The sequence below is a fragment of the Leopardus geoffroyi genome, chromosome B3 (genome assembly GCF_018350155.1).
Source record: "Leopardus geoffroyi isolate Oge1 chromosome B3, O.geoffroyi_Oge1_pat1.0, whole genome shotgun sequence".
NCBI lineage: Eukaryota > Metazoa > Chordata > Mammalia > Carnivora > Felidae > Leopardus > Leopardus geoffroyi.
Genome location: NC_059337.1, coordinates 131030596 through 131038536, shown reverse-complemented (window position 1 = coordinate 131038536; position 7941 = coordinate 131030596).

Genomic DNA, 7941 nt, shown 5'->3' with positions numbered 1-7941 from the left:
GTATCGAGTTGTATCAGTTGGCAAGGAAAAGATGTGTAATTTAATTCATACTCTGGACCAACAGAGTGGCACATGCTAATTATGTGGCAGACCATTATGTCTTGAAACTTCATTGCCATACAGGATAACGACCTGGTATTAATTTTGTGACTGTTCATACTAAACGTAGAGAACAAAAGGATGGATTCTGGAGCTAAAACCTGGGTTCAAATGTTGGCTTTACCACTTATTACCTTTATGACCTTGCCAATATATTAAATTTCCTGCCTTTCTTCCCTCACTTCCAAAATGTGAAAAAAGAATATTCTCTATTCCATAGAGCGGCTGCAAGAACTGAACAAGCTAATGAAAAGTACTTAGAATTGCCCCAGGTAAGGGACTAAGTCTCTAATAAGTCTTAGTATTATTATGTATGTACATCTTTCATAAACAAAAAATACGTTTTCAAAGTATAATTGCATCTTAGAATTGCCATTGTACGTAAATGTGCCTCTAAATCTGTCATCAACAGAGAAGCACGGCCCAGTTGAGAACGCATTCCTGCTTAATGAGAGAGCCCTACACCACTGGATAAATTTGTTCTTTTACTAGGAAAGCAACTGGTGGTTGTGGCCTTGGTCAGCCTGGATTTGAAGTCTGCACCATGTTGGGTTCTCAGGAGACAGGAGTGGGCGTTCTTCCCTGTTGCCCTGTGCCCGGCATCTGTTAATTGAGAGAGAGGCAGATGTCTGAGATACATAGCTCAGTGTTGAGTGTAGATGAGAGATTCCCCAGAGAAGTTTTAAAAACCTATTTTCTTTGGAGTCAGGCCTTCTAAACTTGACTTCGTTTTTCCAGCTGCATCTAAACGGGTGTGCATGTGTGTGTTTATCTTCAGACCTTTCCCCCTTTTCTCAGAATAGCGGTCAGGCCAGAGCTCACATTTTCACCCTGTCTTGCAAAGAGCTGTTTGGGGGAGGATTGTTTTTCTTCTGTCTTTTTTTTTTTTTTTTTAATGGTGAGGTCTCTTCCCAAGGCTTCTTCTAAGGTAACAAATTAAGTTAAATTTTAGAAGCTGCAGTGATGTGCTTGTAAAGGAGGAACAAGGTATCCAGGGCTGAATTTCAGTGAGGCCTTGCCTAGTGAATAATAGAATCAAAACAATGAACTTCACCAAGACCCTTGACACACACATTTTTTTCTAATATCAAGTTAGGAAAAGCACCAGAACTGGAGAGGAAATATACAGTCATTTGAGTATAAGAGTCAACAGTTATTTTCATACAGTCGAGTTTCTGAGCTCTTTCTTCAGCAATGAGGAAATATAAAACATATGAAAAGAGAGTAAATATTGTGATAAGATAAATTGTAAGCCCTTAATGAAAAGCACTTCATAATTACCCCCTTTTCTTTAAAAAGCAAAACAAGAGAGATAATATTTTAGAACTGTTTTTTTTAAATCTCTTTGTTAAAAGGCCAATTTTGTGTAAATGCCTGTTAATATGAGCTTTTATCATGTAAAATCCCAAGGTTTCTTTCGTCCATTATCTACAAGTTAGAAATAAAAATCACATGTCATTGAAGCCAAACATCTGTTTTTAGGGAACGGCTCTGTAAAACTCCAGGGTTTCTATCGCCTTGTATTTTAAACAATCTTAAAATCTCTTGTATGATATAACATTTATTTCTCATTCTTCAAATATTCCTTGACTGCCTATTAAGGACTCCTAGTCAATGTCCTAGTTGGCGTTGGAGAAACACATGGTTTTGACCCTCAAAGAGTCCGTGAAAGACTAGAGGGAAAGGACCATTTCTTATGACACGTTTTCTTTAAATATCTAGTCATATCTGCCATATCTTGAAGTTGTTGATGGTAGGGTTAATATATAATCTTTAATATTCTCCCTGGCACCCAATACAGTACTGGCAAAGAATCAATTCATGTCCTGTTAATTAGCACGGTGATAAAGATATTACTCTATTCGACAATTCTCTTCAAAGAAATGTGTGATAGTGTAGTAATAGTATGGAGAGTGTGATCCAAAGCCAGTCTGTTCTATGTCTTCCAAATTCTCTGAATCTTTATTCAGGCATTTGGTGGAGGCAACTGTCCTCTACTCCAGAATAAAAAGCGCCAGCAGATCTCATGACTTTGTCTCATTTTTCTCAGGTCTTGTCAACATTTTAAGTCATAGAGTCTTGAAGCAGTAGTGAGACTATTCCATCCAGGATAAGAATTCAAGCTTGAACTTGACATAGGGTTGAATATTTTCTTCCCCACCTCAGAGCTGATTCAGTCGGAATCAGAGACCATGGGTGGGTTCCTCCCCTTCTTTTTCCCACTCACCTTCTGCCTTCCTTGTGAGTTGCCCTTTGTCCCTTCCACCATCTCTCTAAGTGTGTGTCTGTCTGTGTTGAGAGGAGAGGGAAAGGCGTTCAGCTTATCTGCTCATGCTTCATTCTCTCTGGGCCGTGGAGATTAGTAATGCTGTGGGCCCTCCTCTCTCATAGCACCTGCATGGGATCTTTGGTAGCTTCCTGTAAGGCCCTTCTCTACTATAGCTCTCCTTTCTTAGTCTTGAACTTCTACGGCATGGTACACCTCCAGTTGCTTTCTGCTGCCTCTCCTTCACCTTCTCAAGGGGCCGATGGGCAAGATCTAAAGAGGATTCCATACTGATGCCCTCAGAAGTGGGGCCTCCAATTGACTTCAAGTGAGCAAGAAGCCCTTTGACATTTCTGCCTTGAAAGTGTAGGGGAGGAAAGACTTTTCCTCTACTTTCTTAGTTTCTATGACTAGGGTCTCTGAATTCAACTGAAAAGACAGATTTGAAGGAGCAAAAAACATACAAATTTTATTTGATGTTAATATTTGTGTGGCATGAGGGACTTCATAGGAAAAGGTAAAAACCCCAAAGAAGTGGTTATGTATAAAGTGTGATAGGTTATGAATATGTGATAATACTAAGGAAGAAGGGACTTGGGTAGGGGTGGCAAATTATGGAAACATGGCTTGGAAGTATACGGGGGAAAATAATGGAAGTCGTTGGTATTTAGGCAAGGTTTGTTTGCAAAGACTCATTTCTGCAGCCACTCCCCATCTCTGGTGATAAGAATATTCTTCTATTTCTGGTACATGGAAGGCACATGTCTCATGGGAAATTTATGGCCTGCTTTAAGGTGGAAAGGAGGAAGGCAGAGAACTTTCCTAATCTGCTATTTCTCAATTACTTTCAGCTCAAAATAATCAATATCCAAAGTGGCATATTTTGGAGTGTTATGTTCAGTTCCTCTTCAACAGACTCCCAGGGGAAAGAAGCCCCAGGACCACAACACTCTCTTGAGGTGGCCTCCCAATTTATGAATCTGGACACCACTGAGTTTCAAGCAGGAGTGAAAACCAGGTGCACAGTGCGGTATAGTTTTTTCATAAGATCTGTACTATGACTTCTGTGTCTCAACAGGAAATGTGTGTTGGAGCTTTCTGAGCATGTCTTTTGAAATCCTTCTCTCCCACCCCCACCACACACACACACACACACACATGCAAACCCTGGGCTTGAGGTTAGAAAGTAGCAAATCTCCTCTTTGATGCAAAAGAAATAGTCACAGCGTGCCAGTAGTTCTCCCCAAAGAGAACTGTGTCTCAGGGCAAACGGATGGAAGGTCCAGGTCTAAGATCCCAGCTGTGGTAGTAACACAGAGTTGGCCAGCTCCCCATTTTGCTTCCTCTAAGAATTACTAAGTGTGCAGTGAACAGTTTGGCCTTGTGTGTCTGTAAGGAAGACTTATCCAAATGACATTTACTGCTTGCAACGTGATCTAGTGTGACAATGGAGAGTAATATCGATTAGTTTTTCAGGTCCCTTGAAAATAGCGATTATAATAACTGTTTTGGGCTTGATGACAATGGCCTATGGGAAAACAATATAAGCAGTCCTCCCCATTCAGAGACTGAGAAGCTTTCATCTGGAACAGGGGTAAGCAAATGCTAGTCTGGGAGCGAAATCTGACCCATCACCAGTATGTTTTAATAAAGTTTTATTGGAACACACATGTTCATTTGTCTATGAACTCTTTTGTGCTACAATGGCAGGATTGAGTAGTTACAGCAAAGACAAAAAAGCTTACAGTGTATACCATCTATCTATCTATCTTACTTATGTATTTTGAGAGAGAGAGAGCATGTGTGAGTCGGGGAGGGGTAGAGAGAGAAGGAGAGAGAGAAAATCCCAAGCAGGCTCTGTGCTGCCGTGTGAGGCTCAAACTCATGAACCGTGAGATCATGACCTGAGCCAAAATCAAGAGTCGGGCACGTAACCAACTGCCCCTGGTACCCATGGTGAGCTCTGATTTAAAAGAACTCCTGAGTTGATTACTACGTTAAATACACAGAAAGCACATCCATGAGAATGGTCTTTCTCCCAGATGCTAAAATAAGAAAAACAACCTATTCCATTTTGATTATACTGCTTTGCTGAGAAACAAGGAATCTTGCTGCTGCTTCTGTCAGGTTGCACTTTGTCTGGATTGCTTTGAATTACAAGTCTTTTTTTTTTTTTTTTTTATGCTTCTTGAAACTGTGGGTATATTTCCCATTTACTGGTTCATTTAACAAATATTGTTTGAAGACCTGTCATAAGGCAGGTCCTGGGCTAAGTGTTAGAGATATGACACGAAACAGATCAAGCGACTTGCTCACTCAAGTCTCTTGGGATCTTGTGGAGAGATGGATCACTAACAAGGTGATTACAGAATGTTAGGGAGCTGACGAAAGAGGCACCTAACACAGTTTTGTGCGGTTGCACACGGGGCATGTGGGAAGGCCTCTCAGAAGAAACAGTGTCAAAGATGAGTACTGATGGCTAAATAGAGGTTAGGCAGCCATGGGGGAATTAGGAAAAAAAAGCCATTTTCAGGGAGAGGGAATAGAAAACTCAAAGCCTGGAGGAAAGCATGGCACAGTAAATTTGAGAACAAGAATCAGCAGTGCGTCCCAAACTTTTTCACTTAATGGAACCCATAGAAAATGAAAGGATTTGTATGCCATTGGATTAGTCAGGGTTCTTCAGAGAAATAGAATACAGATAGACAGAGAGAGAGAGAGAGAGAGAGAGAGAGAGAGAGAGAATATATATATAGAATATATAATATAATTCTATAATAATATATATAATATATTCTATAATACAATATATTCTATAATAATATATAGAATCTATATTATAGATTCTATATATTATTTACAGAATAATTATATATTCTATAATATATTCTAAATAATAGAATATATATATATATATAGAGAGAGAGAGAGAGAGAGAGAGGGAGGGAGAGAGATTATTATGAGAAATTGGCTCATGCGATTATGAAGACTGGTAAATCCAAAATTTGCAAGATGGGCCAGCAGGCTGGAAGCTCAAGACAGCTGATATGCTGCAGTTGCAGTCTGAAGGCTGGCCAGAGGGAGTCCCAAGAGAACCAATGCTCCCGCTCGAGTCTGAAGACTGTCTTCTACAGAACCAGGAAGAACCGATCCCGTGATGAAGTCTACAGGCAGTTTTCTGGGGAATTCTTTCTTGTTGGAAGATGCCAGTCTTTTTGGTCTAATCAAGCCTCGCACTGATAAGATGAGGCCCATCCAAATTGTGGAAGGTGATCTGCTTTACTTGAAGTCCACTAAGTTATTTATTTGTTTTTAAAATGTTTGTTTATTTTTGAGAGAGAGGGCAGGCTTGAGGGAAGGGCAGAGAGAGAGGGAGACAGAGGGATGCAAAGTGGGCTCTTCACTGACAGGAGAGCTCCATGTGGGCTCGAACTCATGAACCATGAGATCATGACCTGAGCCAAAGTTGTACACTTAACTGACTGAGCCACCCAGGTACCCCAAAGTCCACTAATTTAAATGTTCATCTCTTCCAAAAGCACCCTCACCGAAATAGCCGGAATAACATTTTACTGAGTATCTGAGCACCCTAGAGCTCAGCCATGTTTACACATAAAATCAACCAGCATAAACCACCTTGGAGCAAACAAAAGAGGCTGCTGGCGGCTCAATCCACTAGCCTGGTTATTAGGTCCTCCGGGTTATGAAAGCATCTGTGTTTCAGCACATTTGTAATCCTCCTGTCACATCACAAAGCCATGTTGAATGATTTGTATTATATTAGGAGAAAAATGCGCACTAACTGGACGGTTTTACTCCTTGAACTTGTGTGATTTGTTTAGACTGAGGTCACTGCAGGGGTGTATGACTACAGGCACCTTCGCTTATAGAAAAACATACCACCACCAAGGAAGTGCAGTTTCAAAAGTGTTTAGTACATTAGGACAGTCACTATAGGCTTTGCCAACCTCATTTATGCTCCACTGCCCTGCCTCCCTGAAATAAAAGCAAATGGAAGTCTATTTATGGTTGCCTATGTGTTTGCCATTTTGAAGAATATTGTGAATTTCACGATCATCCAGTCAGGTAGATATTATCATTGCTATTTTCAGGATTGAGGATGGAAAGCCAAGAAAGTTTAAATGATCGTTCTGGAGTCACAAAGCTAGGACCTAAAGGCTTGATGACAGATGTGTGTGCATGCATGACTAGGTAGAGGTGAAGACAAGGTCGCTCCCAGGAAAGGAAGCAGCACAGCTCAGGACCAGGAGTGACAGTAAAGACTCCATGCCCAGGGGATAGGAAGAAGTTTGTTTTAACTTTCCCCAGTGCAGACTAATCTTAGTGGGTATTGTATGATAGCCAGATTTCACTTCCAAACAAATTTGGAAAATGAAGACACCTATCAAACAGATTTGTCTTTGTAAAAATTGGAGGACTCCTGTGAGAATCCTAATATATTTGGATTATATTGAGTTTCTATAAGATGGAGTCTATGATGTTTCAAAAACCTGTTTGGCCTCTAAGCCTTACGTAGCACCAGGTAAGTTAGCGATTCCCTGGGGCACATTTCAAGAAAGAGCTGTAAGGAAGAGAAGGCACAGGGTCTCATCTGCCACGTAATGACCCTGGCGGATCACTTACATGGGACATTGTTTGGTCACCATGTATGATCGATTTCCCATGAAAATTAAGGAGAAATTATTTCCTTTTATTTTGCAAATTATTTATTTTTCTAGCCTTTCAGTATGAAGATTTTCAAATATTTGAAATTGTTATTTTCAATAATACACAAAAAATACCGAAACCCATATCATCCCCATTATCGAACTTAGTAGTTTTTGCAAATTAGTATTTGTTTTTTTTGTGTGTGGGGAGTAAGGTGGACATAGGTGATAATGCATTACTGTTTGATCATGTTGAATTTGAGGTGCTTACAGAATACGGAGATATTGCCATTCAGTGGTCAGAGGGAAATATAGGTATGAAAGAGGTAAGAGGAGATAAAGATAGATACCAGAAGATTGGGACCATTGGAAAGCAGGAAAGTTCACAAGGATAATATATAAAAATACTAAGACACTTGGAAACGGGCCCATAGCAAAAATGCAAGTTTACAGAATAGTTAAGAATAAAAAGAATTACATTAACCAGGTTATGCTGAATGCTTTAGTAACCGTTGGTGGCTTAACACAATAGGTGCCAAATTATAATCATGACACAATCCAGTGCAGGCCAGTAAAGACTCCAACACAATCATTCACTCAGATGGTTCTCCTTTCTCTTTGTGCCACTTCCCTTTGTCTGATCAGAGACCTTTCCATTTGACTTTCCATAGAGAAGAGAGTCAGAATTGCATATGGGAATTTTATTGATCAGTTCTAGAAGTGGCTCCCATAACTTCTGTTCACATCGTAGCACCAGAATTCAGTCTCAAGGCCACATGGGATTGTAGGAAGGGTGACAACTGGGGCCTACGCGTGTTCCCAGGAAGAAGAGACGTACTTGCACATTGCAAAGTTGTTGCAATCTCTGCCATGAAAGAACAGTCAGAGAGGGAGGAGGAGAGCCAGGGA